The sequence below is a fragment of the Charadrius vociferus genome, unplaced genomic scaffold (assembly GCF_000708025.1).
Source record: "Charadrius vociferus isolate BGI_N301 unplaced genomic scaffold, ASM70802v2 scaffold472, whole genome shotgun sequence".
NCBI lineage: Eukaryota > Metazoa > Chordata > Aves > Charadriiformes > Charadriidae > Charadrius > Charadrius vociferus.
In genome coordinates this window covers 6,297,981-6,318,368 of record NW_009647735.1, presented here as the reverse complement: position 1 = coordinate 6,318,368, position 20,388 = coordinate 6,297,981, and the positions used below count along the sequence as shown (strand labels likewise).

At 44.6% G+C, this 20,388-nt stretch overlaps 1 protein-coding gene across 1 annotated transcript in view; it reads right to left on the bottom strand.

Annotated features, from left to right (window-relative positions):
• FGF13 (fibroblast growth factor 13) overlaps positions 1-20,388 on the bottom strand; it is a 140,550-nt gene that overhangs the window by 101,908 nt on the left and 18,254 nt on the right. The window lies entirely within an intron of this gene.

Genomic DNA, 20,388 nt, shown 5'->3' with positions numbered 1-20,388 from the left:
ACACCCCAGAGACCCCGGTCCGGCTCAGAGTCGAGCGCAAAGTACCCGAAGCCCCGTCCTGGCCAAATGGCACTCAGCCCAACCACAGTAACGAGCAGACGCTTTTGGAACGACGGCGCCTCTTGCCAAGTCCGACCTGCTCCGACTCCTCTGTTTCTGCATCGCCCATACCATTTGCAAACGCTCTGCGCAAACACAACGCACCGGGAGAGCTCTCCTCTCAGCAGCCCGCGAGCATTTACAGCCAAAATCAATACACGCATCAGTGCTCATAGAAGTAATTTCATTTATGATAATTAAATGAATTAGCTCTAATAAAATAATGATTTTGCTATTTACCAGAGGAAAATAATGGGTTGAAAGTCATTGAATTTGACACAAACTTGGGGTTGGGTCTAATCCTTTAGATTTTATTCTTCGTTTCTGCTGATATTATATAACAGTGGAAATCATCATTATTTTACTTTCCTGCGATGACATATGAAAATAAACTACTGAAAATATTGGCCTAAGCCCTGGACAGAGCAGGGTGAGCAGACATCCCTGAATGTGAGTTGGATGCACTGTTTGGAAAGTCAGCCTCTAGTGCCCTGTGTGCATGTCAACCAAAAAAAAACCCCAAACAAACCACGCTGCAAGTGGATTCAGATGATGTTTATACCTGGGAATTCCTGATGTGAACACACAGAAGTTGTACTGTATTTGCATAGGTATAAATAAGATGGAAGTCTCCATCCTTGCCGTGTACATTAATGACTTGAAGAAGTTTGATCAAAGCAGAATACTCAGTATTTTTGTCCCAAATTTCCATTCCACAGACAAGATGCTGCACAAAACACTATGAGAAAAGCGTGAGTCAAAACCACAAATAGCTCAAATGGGCTCTTACGTGCCACTCTCATTCATCAGGCCTTCATTCACATTATTCAATACACTGTCCCAGCACTATATCCAGATGGGGAACTCCTCGCCCAGGACAAGGTTTGTATATGAAAGACGCTGGGTGTGTTTGCCACAAATACAAGCATAAACCTTTATCAGACAAAAAAAAAAAAAAAAATAAATAAAATAAAAGCTCTTACCACTTATTTTACAGACATCAGTCTGGCCTGCTTTCCTCATTAGGGGAAAAAAGCATGCGTCAAGCACGCAAAAAATAAAAGTCAATAAAACATTTGCCACTAGAGGAGGCTATTTCATTATTTTTTTCCCAGGGAAATGTCAGCAGAGAGTTTCTGTAAAACCACCACTATGTTTTCCACCTAGTCCTATTATGACTGACTCCGAAATCAGCAAATTTCTCAATAACTGTATTTGTACTTAATCTTGAGCCAAAGGAAAAATAAATCCACAAAACCCACAGAGTTCATAACCTGGATAATTTCTGTCCACGTCAGTACAACGGTACATTTCACTGCCTGTAGAGCTGCCAAAGGGAAGATGTTAGCGAACAAGTCAGGGCATTTTGGGGACTCCACTGATCTGTAACTACAGTAATCCCTGGCAGGGAAACTTCAGCTGGATGAATTACCAATCAAGCCCTACCATCAGCAAGTGTATTAGTTTTCTTCACTACTTCCCATCTATTTATTTTTTTAAGTCTTTTGAGCACCCGGTCCCAGATTAATATCCACATATGCCTCAGACCATCAGACCCCAGGCCCCAAAACTTAGGGTTCATTCCCTTGGAGAATTGTGTTGTCTTACATTTTGTTCCAGATCTGAACAGAACCAAATTTTAAAACCTCCCAATTTTGCATGAAATGGATTTGCCCTTTCCAGTCTGGTTTAGGTATAAACAGATGTTAAGGGAAATGGGCTGTGTAATTCCGTTGGACAAATCTCGTGCTCATAAAACATCTCTGGCTGATGGTCCCAGAAATAGATGCCCTTTCTCCGTCGACAGAACAAGCGCATCCCAGAGGAGATCAGCGCGGCTATGGGAGAAAGGTTTGTCCAACAACCCCATCTTTTGATGCGTGCATCATAGGTTGTTGTACCCTGGGTATCTCTGGAGACTCCTTCTTGCCTGCTCTTTAGCTTGGTCTTGCGTGTTGGCCACGAGGCCCCGTATTCAGGTAATGCTCACGGTCAGAGGGGCCTTTGACAGAGGGTCACAACTGCAAATTTCAGCCATGCTTCCAGAGCCCACCTCGAGCTTTGCCAGCTCCCAAGGGAGCTCACGCAGACGCAGGTTCCCAGGTAGCAGCCCTCCTTCAGAAACAACCCAAAAAAGCTACTTGTATCTTCTGCCGCAAGCTGGGAAGCGTCTCATATGCCGGGAAAGATACTTGAGAGGCTGGAAATAATATTGCATAGGGCTTAAACGATGTGAGTGCCACAACTCTCATCATCCATCTGGGGCTCCAAGCCACTGAAGATGCACCTCTCCCACTGCAGCACCCCAGAGCCCCAGCGCTTCACTAGGAAGCACCCTGGTCCATTTTTGGGGACAAAGCCTGAAAGCCACCGACTTAGTGCTATCTTTTGTGCTCTTCCTCTGGCTTCCAACTCATAAACTCCAAACCTGACAGTGCATCATTAAACATTCCCACCTCCGTTTCCTTTGCAAAGCAGCAGCTGTAAACCAAAGTAATTTAATTTAATTACAAATTTTTTAATTGAACAACTATGTAACTAAGTGCTCAACCGCAGTAGTGAGAGCTCCAACCCCACATCTCGGCATTAGAGGGAGTCCTGCTCCCGTTTAATTCTCTTTGCAGAGACAAGGAGGAAAAGTTGGAAGCGTGGCTTCAGGGAACAGCATCCCGGCAATCAGTCAGCAGCACTAGAAAAATGAACAAGGAAAAAACCCAAGAGCATATTTCATGCTGTGCAGCGGACCCACAGCACACACCAGCATCCTGCTCTAAGCGCCCCTGCCCTGAGCTACAGCGCTTGAAAGACGATTCACGCAGATATTCAGGTTCGGTGACCTTGGAGACCCAAAAGGACACATCGGCCTTTCAAGTAGTTAGCTTTATGTCGACGGGCTTGGAGAAATCTGTCAGACACAGGCAGACAGTCAGGAGTCACCCATCTCTGGTTCTTGCATATTATGGTAATGACTGACGAATACAGACACCCATAAATAAATGGGCAGATGACTCCAGTGACATCGTGCCCTTAAGTACTACGGCAGCAGAGGCAGGGAAAGCAGACAGGCAGGCAGGAGACAATCCAGTCACCCCCTATCTGCCCGTTAGGGCGTGAGTCACATTACCTTTTTTCAATATAGATATTTAGGGGTGCACCTGGAGAGCTGCTGAAGGTGTGAGCAAATTCAGCCAAGGGAAGAATTCGCCAGTGCCTTGTCTGGGCAGCCACCACCAGGCCAGAAAGACTGCTGCTTGTTCAAGAATCCGGAACAGATCTTGACTTCAGCGCTTGGATCGAACAGCACAGGCTCACAGATCCTTGGAAATATGCCCTTCTGCCTTATTTACCCACCTGACCTTCTGTACTGTTCCTTTTTATTTTACCTTTACATACCCTGGAACTGGAGCTGTTTTGCAGTGCTCCATCCCCAGTAAGAGAAGGTAATGGGACCCAGCTAAGAACCTGTTTCCAAAATATTACTCCGGACTCCACTATCATACAAGTGGCTCTGCAATCAGCAGCTAGGCAAGAACAGCTTCTCAAAAACAATTTTAAAACAACAGCGGGAGCAACAACAACCAAACGGCTATGATAAGGACACTACAAGCCTACTGAGAGGAGAGCTCTGAATTCCTCTGACGAAGCGAGTCCCCAGGCTCCTGAGCTCCCAGGCACTGAGCAGCTCACCTGGTTGAGCACCAAACAGCTTGTCTTGAGCTAACAGAGAACGGGAATAAGTTAAGCTGAGGGAAGATAAAAAGAGCAGCTAATTTCATCTTCTGTTTGGGACATTGGGCAAATCCACTCAGACCGAGAGGGGCACTGCAAGAGCAGGACTAGGACGAAGAGATGCTCTCTGTGCGGTACAGGAGCCTGGGCTCTCCTGTGCTCCGGGAACGGGCTGCTTATGAAAACACGAGCATCTGTGAGAAATGATTTAGAGGATCTGAAATGGGTAATGGAGCTCCTTTTCCCTAGCTCCCATTTAAACACCAGTCACAAGCATCAGTGCCTAAAAGCTGTCATCACCCAGAGGCTCTTGTAAAAGCTGTGGCCCCGTGGAAAAACAAAGTGCTTGAAGTCAGGGACCTAAATCTACGGCTGCGCGCCTGACTCGGAGCAAGGTGAGCCTCGTGGCACAGCAGCTTCCCTGCTGCCCAGCACAGGGAGATGGTCTCAGCCCTCCAAAGCCACAGGCTGAGGGAGCAACGCAAACCTGCTCTGCTGGGGACACGCCACACTGTCATCAGGACCACCGCCAACTGAGGGTCCCCAGCGCGGAAACTCAGCCCCGTTTTCCAATGGGAGGGCTCCAGGAGTCAGTGCAGCAGCCAAGGGATCTTCTTAGGTATGGGACTTTCCAGGGCTTAAAGGTGTCTGGTTTTTGGAAGCATTAAGTCTCATCTGCATTTCTCAACACGTGCACAGAAACTCAATCAGGTGTTGAAATAATCACTAATATCAGAAAACACAGTAAAACACAGAAAGGAGCTAAATTTCAGTGAAAATTTTCCAGCTAGAAATTCTAAGCACAGATGAGCAAGCATTATATTTTAAGAGCACAATGACAAGTACATATCATCCCTTATGCCTGGATCTTAAACAAACTGCAGATTGTGCTACACTAAATTACTGTCCAGCACACGAGGCTGCTTTGGGATGTCTCTAGGGCCATGCTGTCTTACCATTCCTTTAGGAAGAAAACAATATGCTACATACTCTGAAATAAATATTTCACAAATACACAGATTTCTAGCATTTGCTTCATTTTAATTTTAAACGCAGTAACTCGGGATAAGAGTTATGGTCTAGAGATATGTCTCTTTTTTTTTTTTTTTACTTCTTCATGTATTTAAATGATCTCTGGATTTGGAGTGCCTTTGGTCAGCAACAAATAACTTCAACAAGTTTCTTACTTTGTTATCAGAGTTTCAGCACTTTCCTAGAGAGGAAGATTTATCCTGTGCCAGGTATTAGAGGAAAGGTGTTGATTTAGGTGACATTTTGAAGTTTTCTCTGTATCTAGAAGAAAGCAGTGGATGGGGTAAATGTTAACTGTCTATCAATGGCAGTTAAATACTATTACACATGCCCATGGTATTTCTAAATCCGTTTTTCTGCATCTTCTACGTCTATCACCCTTCTTGGAGTCAAAGGTCCATCCTCTCCAGCTGGTGTCTCACAGGGTGTTCAACTGTATTTTGGAGCCAAGGCTCTGGCTTCCAGTTTGCCCACAGGGACAACTCCTTCCCCGTGCCTTCAGCTTTGACTGGAGCTGGAGGAATCTTACTAAACCTTCTCCTCCATAAGCAAGTATTCTAAGGAAAATTTAAGGGCTGTATCTGACTTCAAAGAATTTTTTTCTGGTTTGGGTCCAGGAGAAGAGAAGGCTCCAGGGAGACCTTATTGCGGCCTTCCAGTCCCTAAAGGGGCTACAGGAGAGCTGAAGATGGACATTTTACAAGGACATGTAGTGATAGGATGAGGGGGAATGGCTTCAAACTGGAAGAAGAGAGATTTAGATTAAATATTAGGAAGAAATTTTTCACTTTAAGGGTGGTGATCCCCCGGGGCAGGTTGCCCCGAGAAGCTGTGGCTGCCCCATCCCTGGAGGTGTTCAAGGCCAGGTTGGACGGGGCTTGGAGCAACCTGGGCTGGGGGGAGGTGGCCCTGCCCAGGGCAGGGGGGGGGGACTGGGTGATCTTCAAGGTCCCTTCCAACCCAAACCATTCTATGATAACTCTGAAATGGGTGGGAACTGATTCTCCATTGCCAAGCATCTTCGGCCAGGCTGAGCACAGCTATCTGATGGGAAATGGAGAAGGAGGCCCCATATTCCGCCCTCGATCAGCACTCAACCTGGAGTGTTCAAGACGGCAACGGCATACGGCCTTTACTGGGGAATTTGCTGCCTTCCAAGGTCTGAGGGTGCAGGATTTTCTTAACAACGGGAACACTTCCAAGTTCATTCTGTTACCTCAAGCTTTAACTGCCCTAGATAGAGGGCAGGGGATGGTGCAGTCTTACTCTTTTGTGCGTGTTCTCTCAATGCTGATGACACATCACTTAGACTGATGGGGGTATGCTCTTTCTGCTATTTTTAGGTTCCTGCAAGCCAAGAGATGGGATAAACAACACTACCCGAGCTGGCTAAAACAAGGTAACACTGAACAGAACAGGTCATATGAGGGAATTGTGTGGGATGCTGATTTTTATCATCTATTTCTTTAATTTCAAATACACGAGAGCAAACTCTGTGCATCAATGCAGCTGTCACTCACAAAGGTGGCCACTTACGACTGATGCACAGTAACAGTAACTCCTTTTTTGGCAATCCAGCCGAAGGAGTCAATGGGGAATTTGAGTACCTACTTAAAGCACTAAAAATGGCTAAGTGCCACAGGAGACATGCACAAATATTTTACCCCACTCTGAGGAAGAAAAGTGGCTGGTATGGAGAAACCAGGCACTGACGATACTGTGTCTAATATTCTTTTACCCAGGAATCTCTTACATATTTGACTCAACACTCAGTGCTGACAAGTTTTCCCCAACTCTTTTCAACTTCAAGCCAGAGATCTGATGAAAATAAAGGTGAAAGGCAGATTACTATTTAGTTCTTGTTATGTCAAGCTTAACAGTCTGCTAATAAATGAACGTCAAGAAAATACTTATTACCAACTTTCCTGTAGTTTAAGCAGCAGGTTGTGCCTACAAGTAAGCCAGGCGCTTTTGTTTAATTCAACAGAGGGAGAAATATTCTGGAATAGAGGAGGAAGAGCTGGTTTGCTCATGATGACTACGCAGGGTGGGCAACCGAGGCTGTGCGAGCCGCGGAGCTCCCCGATGCCACACACTGTGGCATCCACCTGCCCCAGCCGGGGGGACGGAAGGTGGGGACCGGGGCAGCCACACCAAGCAGGACCCCTCTGCGCCCTGCTGGGGGGTGACTCTCTGCAGCACTGCAGGATTTGAGACCCCACCTGGGATACTGCCTCCAGCTCTGGAGTCCCCAACATAGGAAACAAATGGACCTGTTGGAGCGGGACCAGAGGAGACCACGGAGATGCTGGGAGGGCTGGAGCCCCTCTACTGGGAGGACAGGCTGAGAGAGTTGGGGGGGTTCAGCCTGGAGAAGGCTCCAGGGACACCTTATTGTGGCCTTCCAGTACCTCAAGAGGCTCCAGGAATGCTGGGGAGGGACTTTTTACAAGGGCATGTAGCAACAGGACGAGGGGGGATGGCTTCAAACTGGAAGAGGGGAGATTTTGATTAGATCTGAGGAAGAAATTGTTGCCTGTGCGGGTGGTGATCCCCTGGGGCAGGTTGCCCCGAGAAGCTGTGGCTGCCCCATCCCTGGAGGTGTTCAAGGCCAGGTTGGACGGGGCTTGGAGCAACCTGGGCTGGTGGGAGGTGGCCCTGCCCAGGGCAGGGGGCGGAACTAGATGATCTTTAAGATCCCTTCCAACCTAAACCTTTCTATGATTTTATGATGATTTCCTATGCCAATACTGCTCCAAGAATACGTAACATCTGTTTTCCTACCCCTGCTGCTGCTAAGATGGTATTTTAACAACCCGGCTGCAGTTACTCAATATAATCTGAGAGGCAAGATTAGAACAACACTCTTTTTTATGCTCCACTCCGTGTTTTCCTGTGCTCTTCTAATCAATCCATGAAGCATCCAGTGTTTGTTTTTATCTTTGGCTGCAATTAAACCTACAGGAAACATGTGGTAAACGTAACCTCCCCACAGGGAATATTACTTTGCAAGCCACTGACTAACCACTAGATAAAACACCTAAATGACACCAGCGTCACTGTTTCACAAAGCAAGACTAAGATGAACATCTCAAAGTAATAATGTTAATTACACTCGGTGGATAAAATGAGAAGAAAAACACCCAGAGAATTCAGTGAGGGATGCTAAGATCTGTAATGCTTAAATAGCTAAATGCAATTAAAAGACTCACTCTTTAGTCATCAGCGCTTTTGCAGCTCTACCGTAAGACATAAGCACTGGAGCCAGTGCACTGTGACAAGAGAACAGATTTCTGCTTTGCTCCACAGCTGACAATCCTTTATCTGTGGGATGTTCGACATTTTATGTTTTGTTGTTTTTTTTTTTAAATAAACTTGGCAAAACTGAATAATCAGAGGACTGTAACAATTAGTAGCCGTTTCCCAAAGCAATCACTTATTCCACCAGATCATATATGATTTTTAGACTTGACCAAGAGAATTTTAATGTCAAAAAAAACCCAACTAGGGATCTTCACATGAGGCTAAAACATAAAACATACCTGGATATCCAACATCTGTTTGACTGAACGCTGCTGAGCACGCCTGGGCTGGGTTTAGCACGGATGTCTTCCCTTCGGGAGCTGCGAGCAGTTGTTCCCAGGATCCGGGTGCCTCTGAGAGCAGATTTGCTTCATCTCAACCAGATCAGCACAATAAAGCCTGAGCACAGAAAGAGCCCAAAAGCCTGCAGCTCTCTGAGCCTGTAGCTAGTTCAGCTGCAGTTTGCCAAAACCCAGGAAAACTCAGAAGAGTTCAGCAGCTCCGTGGGTTGGAGTCAACTCCAACCTGTGTCACAGGGACAGCCATGACAACTCCTCATCACCTGTCCACCGGACAAATCTATAACCACAGCCCTTCTTCCTAATCATTTCACATCCGCCTTCAGCCAAATCACCAGGTAATTTTGGCTAGAGCTTAAAGGCGCTGCCTCCATAGATAAAATTCTCTTAACCTCTTGGCCTGCGCATCGTTAAGATTTTTCTACCAGGATCCTTTGAATTAGGTTTATTAGTTAGGGCCAATTAAGCTTTGGTTACTTGGATAAACATGCCCTGCTGACCAGTCATTTTGAAACAGCTACAGAGAGCCACAGAACTGTTCCACAAGCCAAGGGCACATGTGAATATCGAATATTCCTTTATTATAAAAATGAGATGGGCTGTCATTCACCAGAGCAAGCGCACAGGGAAATGACCATTTCCCACCCACCAGCACCACGCAGGGCAACCCATCACCTATCACCCACTGCCTTACACAAGTCTTTCTGCTTTACCTCATCTGCTCTCCTTAAATAATGTCTTACCACTACATTGCAACATATACTTCACCTCATCTACCTGCACTGTTTGTTGAAATGTGCATGTATTCCTTAATTACCGTACTTTCGTTATTTTTACAGCTAACTTTGCAATCGGTTGCTCATCAAAATAAATTCTAGCACACAGCTCACACAATTATTTCTTGGGAAAATATCCTGACTTTATTACCATTCTCATCCAAAACCCAAACAAGGTCACTGTAATTTTCTGGATATTAGGTTGGCCGCCACGCATCGGCATACCCACAATTCATTTACTTGATTGAACAGCTGAACGGTAAACAAGCAGGACTTCTCAAGCACTAGTTCTCCTTGTCTGTATGTCCACAAATTAAAAACAAAAGAGCCAAATCTAAAAAAGTCAACACCTTATTTAAGTTTCTACAATCAGATGTTAAATTAACCCTGTTGCAGAATAACTATAAAAATTAGCGCCTTATCTTTATAAAGTCCAGTTACGAATCTCACAGATAGAAAATATGAAGCAGAAGCCTGTTGTTAGACTTACAAAATTACCTACAAGTACTCTCAGCAAGATTAGATTACAAATCAATGACAGCTATGCTGAGAGCCAAATTATGGCTGACCCTGAGGGAGGATAAAAAATGTGAAGAATGTGCAATACACTCCTTTTTCCTCTATTCTGTTTCCACGTAATACCATGCACAGCTGAACCCATTCAGCTTTGCCAGGTAATTGATTTTTTTCATTTTGACATCAAATAAAACATTTCCTTTCTCCTTAAAATGCAAAGTTTTGTTTTAATGTGTTTTTTCAATGTTCTCACGCAGCCTGCGGCACTTCAGAACAATATCTAACTTTGAATTAAAAAGCCAAAATGTCCTGTTTTAAAGAACCGCAACATTTTTTTTTTTTTCCTTTTAACCAGGCTGAAGCTACTTGCTGAGCATCACTTACTCATCTCCAAACTGCAGCTCTGCATGAAAAATGGTTTGGACCATTTTCTTCCCAATGTTATGGTTAATCACCCGGGAGATTCCTTTTCCTCAGGAAAATTTTAGGCATTTCAATAAAGTTTAAGGCATAAAGCTAGTTTGCAAGCAACCCCATGTTATCAATCAAAGGAGACCAGCTCCTCCATGGAGGGAAGAAACCCAAGTCCACCTGGGTGTGAGCGTTCTGGCTTGTCCAAGGGGACCCAGCCAGGCAGGGGCAAAGCCAGCAATAAAATCCCAGTATCCTGGACCGCAGTTACCACACTCCCGATTACATGACGTGCTTTCCCTGCTGCACTGCTACTTTTCCAAAAGCTGATACTCTCAGCCTGCTTCTGAACAGCCATGAGGAGTGGCCCACGGCGAATCCAAACGCCCATCTGATAAAGCCGCTCACCATCGTGGCAATGCCTAACGTGCGCACAAGTCACCTCCAGCTTGGTACATTCAAAAAAGCCCAAAATGCTCTCAGCTACCAAACATCCACTGTTACGAAATCCGATCTGTGTGGCCCAAGAGATGGGTTAGAGGAGAAGACTCCAATGCTCACGCTTCATCGTTGGAAATGGTGTTCAACGGATATATCCAAATGAAAGGTTTCCATTTACAGATATATTTTCTGCCCCCAAGATTTTTTTTTTTTTAATTAGTATTTTACAAAAAATCAGGAAGAACTCATGAAACGTTTCAGTTTCATCAAGCCTTCAGCCCAGCCCCCTAAAGATGTCACAGTGAAAACAAACGAAGAGTTCTTCTACCCTTAATACACGTCCATTGAGAGTGATGGGGCCGCGGCCAGGCTGCTCAGTTACCTGTAGGTAAGAAAAGCTTGTAGGTACCATGGCACAGAATGCCCACACTGCCATTTCCACCTGGTGGTAGCAGTGGGAAAACCCACCTCAGACGCGATGAGTGAATTATGTATCTTATTTCTGTTGTTGTCCACAAGAGCTATCGGGCTGTGAAATTTAAGCTGTTACAAAAGCTGCCGATACGTAAGTACATACATATGGGGTAGAAACAACCGGCTCCTTTCAGAAATATGGAAGGACTGTCATATTTATTAAGCAGGAACAATCAATAAAACAGGAGAAGAGACACTGAGAAAACTTATGTTCCAGCTACTATAGCAACATCTTTTTAATCAACAGGGAGTAATGCAAAGAATATGCAAAGCAATGGACAACGCAGCTGCAATTACTACTTCACGTGGGACCATGCTTCATTTGCATTGTGACATCCAATCAGTCAGAATTAGATTCTGTGCGCTACCCTATGTCCCCAGATCTCTCCTTCAGCTAATCTGTCACATCCTTTACAGAAGTGTTACAAATAAGATTTATCAAGATGACAAATAGAGCTTTCGCTCCTCGTGCGCCCCGCACTTGCCGTGCTCAGCGCACAATCGGCAGCTCAGCTGCTAAGCAACAAAAAGAAACAGAGGAAGAAAAAGCCCCCTCCATCCCCCCAAACCCCATCAGAAATACAATCTTTTGGCATAGGAACCACTGACACGAGAAAGGGAATCAATGGCACCACAGATACTCTGAATTTTCCGGGGGGGGGGGGGTTATCTTTTTTTGCCATCTCTCTGATTAACAACCACCTTTGATTTACTGGGTCCTGCAGCAAGTTCCTGTTTTCAAAACCACGTTCTGTTCTTCCTTTTTTTCGAAGCTGACTCATAAAATAACTGCTGCCTGGGGCAACATAATGTCTGCCGTTGCCCTCACCGACACTCTGCTCTGACGCTCCGTACTTTGCCGAGGTATTACCTCCACGCTCCTGTTCCCTCAATCAGTAGTACGCGCAGACAACTCCCGGAACGTGGAGCTCAGCAATCGCATTTCACAGTAATCTACGTCTGAATGACTTTTAAACTACTATTACATTTATTTCAGATTTCCTCATCTCCAATCCTTGTCTGAATTTACTACACACTACACGTTCTACTTAATATCGATATTCTGCTTTGTACTACTTTACCTCCACTAACCCAAGCGCTGAATTTGCCAGCCCTGCCATATATCTTTATAACAAAAGCAGACGATGTTTCGCTCTTCAGCCAAAACCACTCTTACCGCCAAGGGAACTGGCAGGGGAGAAGTTTGAAGACTACCACGGTTTGTATCCGCAAGTCTAGAACCGCCCACAGCAACAGGCTTCCACGTGACAGATGGAGGTTTATAGCCAAAATCACTTTAGCTCCATCACAATGTCTGTGACAGACAAGTGAAAAACTTGTAGCTGAGTTTACAAACAAGTCACGGCGAGGTAACCAGTTTCCATAAGCTCACAGAGCCAAGGTTCCTCTCTGCACTTGGTCTCTGTTCTTAGAAAATAGGGAACAATGCTATTAATTTATTCTGTTTCCATTGTATTTAAATAAATTGGATGGCATCTTTGCACTTGAAATTTCCTCTACTTCAGTATCATTTATACAAAAATCTATGTTGTATATTTACTGTTATTTTCTCGGTTGCAGCTTTTATTAATGTTGTATTACAGCAGACATCACAATACTTATCACAGGTTACAGGATTAACTCCAGTAGAGCAAAATAGATGGCTCTGTCTACAAATATTGTTATGGATGGGATAATTTAGTAGAACAACGGCTTAGAGACACATTTAAGAACCTGAACATTACCTAAAGAGCTACGTGAGTGCTATCTGCGTTTTAAGCGATGGTTCTTAGCTGGCTCCTAACACCTGAAGCACAGATTAATTCCTCGTTTCAAACGCCGAACAGCACAACCTGCCTGAGCTCTTCCCTGAGCTCCGATCCGCGTGGCACCTAAGTGGCTCCCAGTCTTTGATATACTTATCTCTGCGAGATTCCTTTTAACCAATTTTGCCCGTGTTACTGTACGTGGAGGATATCTGGTATCCCACCCCTGAGCACAGCTCTCCAAACAGCCAAGTTGTCCGACTCTGATCGTTCTCACTGAGCAGCAGGAAGGCTGCACTACCTATGGGGAGAGCGGTCTGCTCAGAGGTACACTACGACGAAGAGTCTTTGGAAGCTCTGCAGACAGAGGAAGGGCTGGTAAACAGGAGAGAAAGACGAAGTTCAGTCGATAGGCCATAACCTCTGGAAGACAGGGATACAACCCCATAACCACATTCAATATAATCAGAATGGTTTAGGTTCAGGGATGGGGCATCCACCAAGCACAGCCTTTTTTACCTACAATAGGACAACACGCATAATATCTAACAACTGAGTATCAGAAAATTTCTGCAAGGCTTCTCACTGTTAAGAATAACAGGAAAATAGAGGAATTGCCATACCAGGTAGAAAGGGAGATCCACCTACCCTGGATATTAAAAAGAAAAGTATAGGCACTCTGCAGTAATGATACCTTTTCTCTCTCCTGCAAATTCTATTTGATACTATAAGAGTGGTTTAAATCCTAAAACATCTGAATATGAATCCCTGCCAAAAGCTAGTTGCAATTAATCTGCAACTAGGTATTTTGGTCACTGGCACTTCCATGGAGACACACGGATACCAGGAGCCCAAGTACACCACCTCCCAGCTACCTCCACATGAACTCTGGTTTCTAGAGGACCCAGTTCAATTTTTTTTTTTTTTTTTCCCTTAATTCAATATATTTATGGAAAAACCAGAACTTTGCATACAAGTTCAGAAAACCAATGAACAGTCTCAAAGAGCCTTGGCCGATGTAGTGTCAGAGCCAGAGGGAAACTGAATTCACATCTCAGCCATCAGCTTTAACTACAGACAGTCATCTGTCAACGGCCAGAAACACAGTGACGGTAAACCTCACCCAGTCACCCAGATTAACACCCTCCCACATCTGAAGTCTCCAAGCAGCAAGTGTTTGCACGGGCCAAAGCCAGTTGCAGCTGAGGGACTACAAGGGAACATCTATGTTCAGAGCTAACTTCAGGCTCAAAGCCAACTTCCAGATCAGATATGGCACCAGCAACATTGCCAGCACCCTCTGCCTGCACCCTGGGAGACCTGCGCACACTCAGCATCTTGAGAGACCCCCAAGGTCCCACCATCTCTGCAGTGTGAAGTGGTCGACACGGCTGGACGTGAGCAGGACACGGCCCAGCCCCACAGCAGGTATTACACCTTTAGCTCCTCCTAACCACAGCCTGGGTGATTGGAGCTAGAGCCAAATTAGCACTCACCGTGGCAGGCAGAGAGAAACCATGGGGCCCAACGGGCTCAACCATTTTTGGACACACTCTTCAGTTCATCTGAAGACTCAGCTTTGTTTTTTCAATAGATGCTGGATCAAAACTGTCCTAAGGACATCTGGTTTGACTTTGCTGCACGGTCTGCATCAGCAAGTAGCTAGAGAGCTTCCTTATTGAAATTTCTACGTATTAAAAGTGCCAGAAAGGTACCTTTGAGTCATGTTGATAACTCCTTGTTTAATAGCTGTCAAGGGAACATGACAGATTAGCCAGAGGGGGGATCTCTGGGCATCCAGCACTCACAGGCGTATCATGTACAATAAAATGCAGACGTAAGGAACGATCACATCACAGTGCCAGGCAGCATCACGTCTGCCCATAACATATGGGTATCAGCCCGCATAAGAAAAAATGGCATTATAAACCTTTATGGTGTTATCGCAGGCAGAGTGAAACTCTGGAGCCTGTTTCGGCTGCAGAAGTCAATAGCACAAAATCCGTGCGTTGCCTCACCGTGAAGAACGCAAACGCAGCCTGGCCCCTGGAGAAGGGGCATCACCCAGACACAAGAGGCATGTGCTCCTACTTCGACTGCCAGTTTGCCAAATATCCGTTGTGCCCAAGCAGTTACATGAAGTACATTAATTCAAAATACAAATACTTTGGCCTTTAGACCAAACATGCAACAAGACGACCCCACTTTTTCCTATTCTATTGTTGCTGCCCTCTTGAATCTCAAAGGTTAGATTACTGGAACTCCAGAATAGCTTGTAAGCAAGTAGCTATGGACAATATTTGGACAACTTTTCCTCCTGTGCTGTATCTTTGTCACGTAATGCTCATGGTATTGCATACAAAATGACTGAGTCCAGCTGTAAAATCTGCAGATAAAATCTTAACAAACAGCACACAAAATCCCAGTGGGGACACGCCACAAGCCTCTGATGTATAGCAAGTTTAATCTTCCTGAATAATTGTTTTCTTTTCCCATCCCACACTGCTGTATTTTTCTCTATCTTAATTTATTTTAATAAAACATACGTTTGTTTGGAAACAGCATATATTATTGAGCTGTTCCTGGTTTAGAAAACAGAATCATTAACATGATATAGCACACAAGTGCATCTCTAGTTCATGTTATTTTCTGCTTTGTCAGTTTGACTCAGTCTGTTTTAAATTGCACAAGCTATTTTTAATGGCCTTTTTGCAATTCAAATCTGCGTTCTGTAAGTATAACCGAAAAGATAACAGTTCATTTTCAGTCTTGCGCTCAAATCTGTTGAAGGAGGCTTTAGTAACTGTTGAATACTCTGTTATTTAAACTGCCTTTTTGATTGTATTAATTTTAAACCAAAATTGTCTTAAAAAAGTTAGACCTATGAAATGAAGAAAAAAGGTGAGGCTTAACTTGCAGTCTTTCACCTGAAGGCAGGCGGGTTCCAAGAAGACGGGCGAGATGGATGCTTCCCAACAGTAAATCTGAACTGGAGCTCAGCGAATGGCACCATTTATCCCAAGCCTGTTGAGTCAGAGCAATAACGGCACCAGGTCTCCATGGCCAGAGCTCCGAGGTTAGACCCTGAAAACCCACCCTTGATGAGTCTCTTCTAGATTTTTCTAACTCCATCTTTTTTCTCTCTTGTCCACATCACACACCGGAGGAGTACTCTACCTACATTTTGGAAAAATCTCCGTTTTCACTTATGTCTCCTGCACATACCATAGAGTTGCATGAAAGCGGAAAGCACAATGCGGAAGGAAAATCAGCTCCCTCCTCACACACATTTCTGTTGCTCTGGCTGAAGCGCTGGATCAAGTCACAAATCACGGAGCGTTTTGTCCTAATTTAAAGTGATAACTGTAAAAGAAATGTGTAATGTATATAAAATTGCCTTGGGTAATAGTAATTTTCCTGACTCTGCATAATGCAGCGTTGGAATAATTGCTACATGTTTAGTGCTGTGGGGCCAAAGAAGAGCTGGTGTCAGGCAACGGTGCTGAACAAGGCTCGGAGAAGAGCTTGTAACAAGGGGAGCTGCCGCAGATGGCGCAGCACATTGGGCACGGGCACGACCCACACGGCACGGTCCGACACGCCGTTCTCGCCGATTACCTTCCCGTTACAGTGATTACCTTCCGCGGACTGTGGAAATCAGGGGTGCCTCTGTGTCACTGCGAAGTCAGTAGGCAGATTAATCACTGGCCTTCGGGTCACTGACGGACTTTTATGGCAGACTCCAGAACTTCGATTTATGAGACTGTATCAATAATTAGAATTACTGAATCTCATTAAGGCCACACAGCTCGACGTCTGTGGTGGCGTCTGTACCGCTCCTGCTGAAGGGGCAGAGACCAACAGGGTTGCAGAAACACGGGATAGTGTTTGGAAAGGATATTGATGCTGGTAAGACAGGCAGCACAACAGTTTTGCAAAGCATTGGGCAGTGGATTGGAGTTTGGGTGCCAAAGGGAATAGGTGGTCCTGAGCCACTCTCAGTCTTATCCCCAGATCAATTCACAAAGCTCAAACTCGCCCAGTCCACGAGCTGGTTCACACCTTCTCCATTCCCTCTGAGTATTGCTTAGCCGCAATAAGAGATTTTAACATATGAAACCAAACGCATTACCATACAGTCTTCTATTAAAATGCCTTCACAGCTGTATATTCAAGAGGTGAAAAGGCAGAACAAGGTTTAGTAATTATAGGACCATGTTAAACTCATTCTGGGTTACTCTGATTTAGAAGATCATGTTGAAAAAATACATAATTGAGAAGTGCCCTAGTACAGCAGCAGGGCTCCTACTCTCTCCGGATTCCCAAGATACCTGTGGATGGAGAAAGCTTTCATGTCAAGATTCTCATTAGACATGCACAAGGCTTTATAAAAATAAAGTTTGCTTTTGAATTCTGAAGCCATAAAAATATAATTAGCAGAAAAAGAGGGTATAAGCAAACCTGCTTGGGCATTCGTGTATGCAAAACTGATGTGTGCGTTGAGGGCCACATGAATCAATGAAGACGCCATGCCCAGCTTGAGCACTGTCAAGGACGCCCAGGCTTTGTGTCGCTGCTCACTAGCACTTATGTCATAGCCATTTCGCACGTGTGGCTTAAACCATCGTGTTGCTACGATGGGTCATGGAAAGCGAGTCTGCCAGTAACGGTCCTTCTTTCAGCTTGAAGGGTCAGCAGAGGAAGAGGTCCAGCCCTGCTTCAGCCACCCTTGGGGCCACTCGCAGCGTGGAGCAAGCAGGGACAAAGGCCACCCTCTCTCTGTGGTCAGGCAGGCGCACAAGAGCCACCAGGCCATGCTGTCCCCCATCATGATGTCCAAGTGGCTCGACACCCCAGTCCCAGCTCGTACATTTAAACGAGTTTCCATGTTTCAGTGCTTTCAGTTGCCATGTCTGGGCCATCGTTAGAGTCCCACTCTATAGAGTTTGACCTTAACAACTACGTATGTTAACAGCAGAGGAAGAGAACAGTTGCTGAAACTATCGATTTTTAATTAAAGTTCATTCTGTAATTACGTGCCTTTCTAATTAAATTGCTGTGAGGCTGGAATGCTGGAGCATCCCTAGAGGTTAGTACCTTGCTCCTATGTGTCTTTTACCTTTACGGATAAAATATTAAAGGTAAGTTGGACAACGTCAGAACACTTGTTAAACTTCAGAATATAACCCAAAATTTTTGGTGGGTGTATGCTGCAGGAAGATGTGGAGGATAATTACTGGACCAACCCCACTCACAGCGGTTGTCTGTCCAACACATTGCAACAAGGGCTACTGATCTCCTACCAGCAGCCTGAGAATGGACAGAAAATCACGGGTTTTAACTGATCCTCGTGTTGATTCATTATTTGACATCGAAGCCGTATCTGGGAGTATCTACTTAGATTGCCATGGTTTTGGGTGGGAATGAAACAGCTTTTGTGATATGAGACAACACTAAACCATGAATAGATACTACCATAATCCAATTACAGTAATTATAGACATCATCACCCCTTTTTGCTTTACCGTCTAGCGTAGAATACATTCAGTTTTAACTAAAAGCACATACTCTTTACCGATCTCAGCCATGGAGCCCGCTCTGCCACCTGTGCCAACCTCTCGGGAATGGTTACGCAGTGTGTAAGCATGAGATCTACGCTATTTATTTGTGCCACAAATAAACCCAGAACGATCCCCCACAGCTGTCCTGAGCTGAGGCCACAAACGGAACCAAATGATGCCAGGAAAGGAAAGAAGTCTTGCGAGGTGGAAGGAAATGCTGAAAAAAGGGGACATTTATGGCATTCTTTAGGTATGAAGTGAACAACAACTTTAAGGAGAAGCAGCATCTTTCAGTATGAGTTAAAAACACTGCCTTTTCCTACAAATCATGTCTGCCTTCTTACCCATTACGGTTACAACAGCACTAATAATATGCTACGAATGTATTAGAAAACCTAAATTGGATAAAGTCATCACAGCAATACACTCTAAACCAAGAAGAAAATAAAATCACTGAAGGCCAAAATATTACAGATTTAAGCAGAGAGAGTAAAGGAACTTTTTCCAAAAGCAAGGGTGCCACAAGTTCGCCATAGCATAGGCTGTACTTTGCTCTCTTCTGAGCCTGGAACCTTGGTTCCTTCCATCATGCTGCTCTACGCTTTGGCCCGGCCAGACACTGATGTAAAGATGATTCACTCTCACGAGGCCAAAGAGGCCAATTCTCAGGAGAGCTCTGCTCCACAGAGTGGGCTTCCCCCTTTCACGCCCCGGGGATCTCTGTGGAGGTTTCCTTTGGCAGCTACTCCAGTTTTGCTCTGAATTTCATGAACATACAAAACCCAAATTACATGAATCAAAATTTCCACCTGGCATTGGTGGAAAAAAAAAAATAATCTACGCGTCTTGTGCCAATAGGCTACAAAACTACAAACACCCTGCTTCTCTCAAAACCAGGATTTTTGTTTTCTGTAGAGATTTCTGAACCTTAAGGACCATTTCTGTCCCTGTGAGTTGCATTTCCCTCTAGAACCCGCAACTCTGCCTTTCCACCACCAGTGTCCCAGCGCACCGCTGAGCGTTAACCAGGATGTTTTAAGTCCTCTGCTATTCCCCTTCAGCAGCAGCGGTTCGATATTCCATTTCCTCTCCTTGGCTTTGCTGCTGAATAGGCAATTTTTCTCCAGTAACTTCTCATTTTTTTCCCCCGAGTCAGCTTGCCGCAGCATCCATCTGAGCAGTCATTTGCTATGGAGTTCTTTACTCCTAGGCTTATTATCTTCCATTTATCTGCATTGAGCTGTGCTGCCCTATTACAACCCAGGTACTCAAAATTAATCCTCCTCATGTATCAGATTAAATTGTTTCTTATTATCTGCTTGACTCTCAATTCAGTACCATTTGTAAAACTAAAACCTACTTTCCCGTATTATTAATCAAGACATTTTTTTTTTGTGACAAAAAGCCATTGTGTCCCAATCTGAATAATCTAACAGTTCAAGTAATTTTTCTCCTGCTAGCCAAACTTGAACATTTCCCTATTTTTCTTTTCCCTTCCTCCTGAATTCCTGCTCCGTAATCAGCCTTTTGAAACATGGAATTAATACACTTAATGTACATTTCCCTAACCCGTACTATCTCCTTATAGCTAAAGGTTCTCAGTGATCAATATTTTAGATCATCAGATCAATCATAGCATGTGCAGCTGCTATAGGAGCTCCGATAAAACAATTTCCTATTGCTTTTCTCAAATGGATTTACAGGGCAATTTCCTTACTTGCTCACTAGCTGTACCGGCCTTTCTCTCACCTTACAGATATATGTTCGGATATGCCGAGTTCTTGAACTTTATTTTGCTGCAGATTGAGGGGTATGGGGTTTCAAATCTCTGCAATTTAAAAATGATTTGCGAATCACCTTACAATTTGCCAATGTTTGAATGCTATTTTAACGACGACAGTAATAAACCTTTAGTAAACATGCATGTTTCCGTGCTTTGATTAACTGGCTGTAATTATACCCCTCCATTTAGTTACTCATA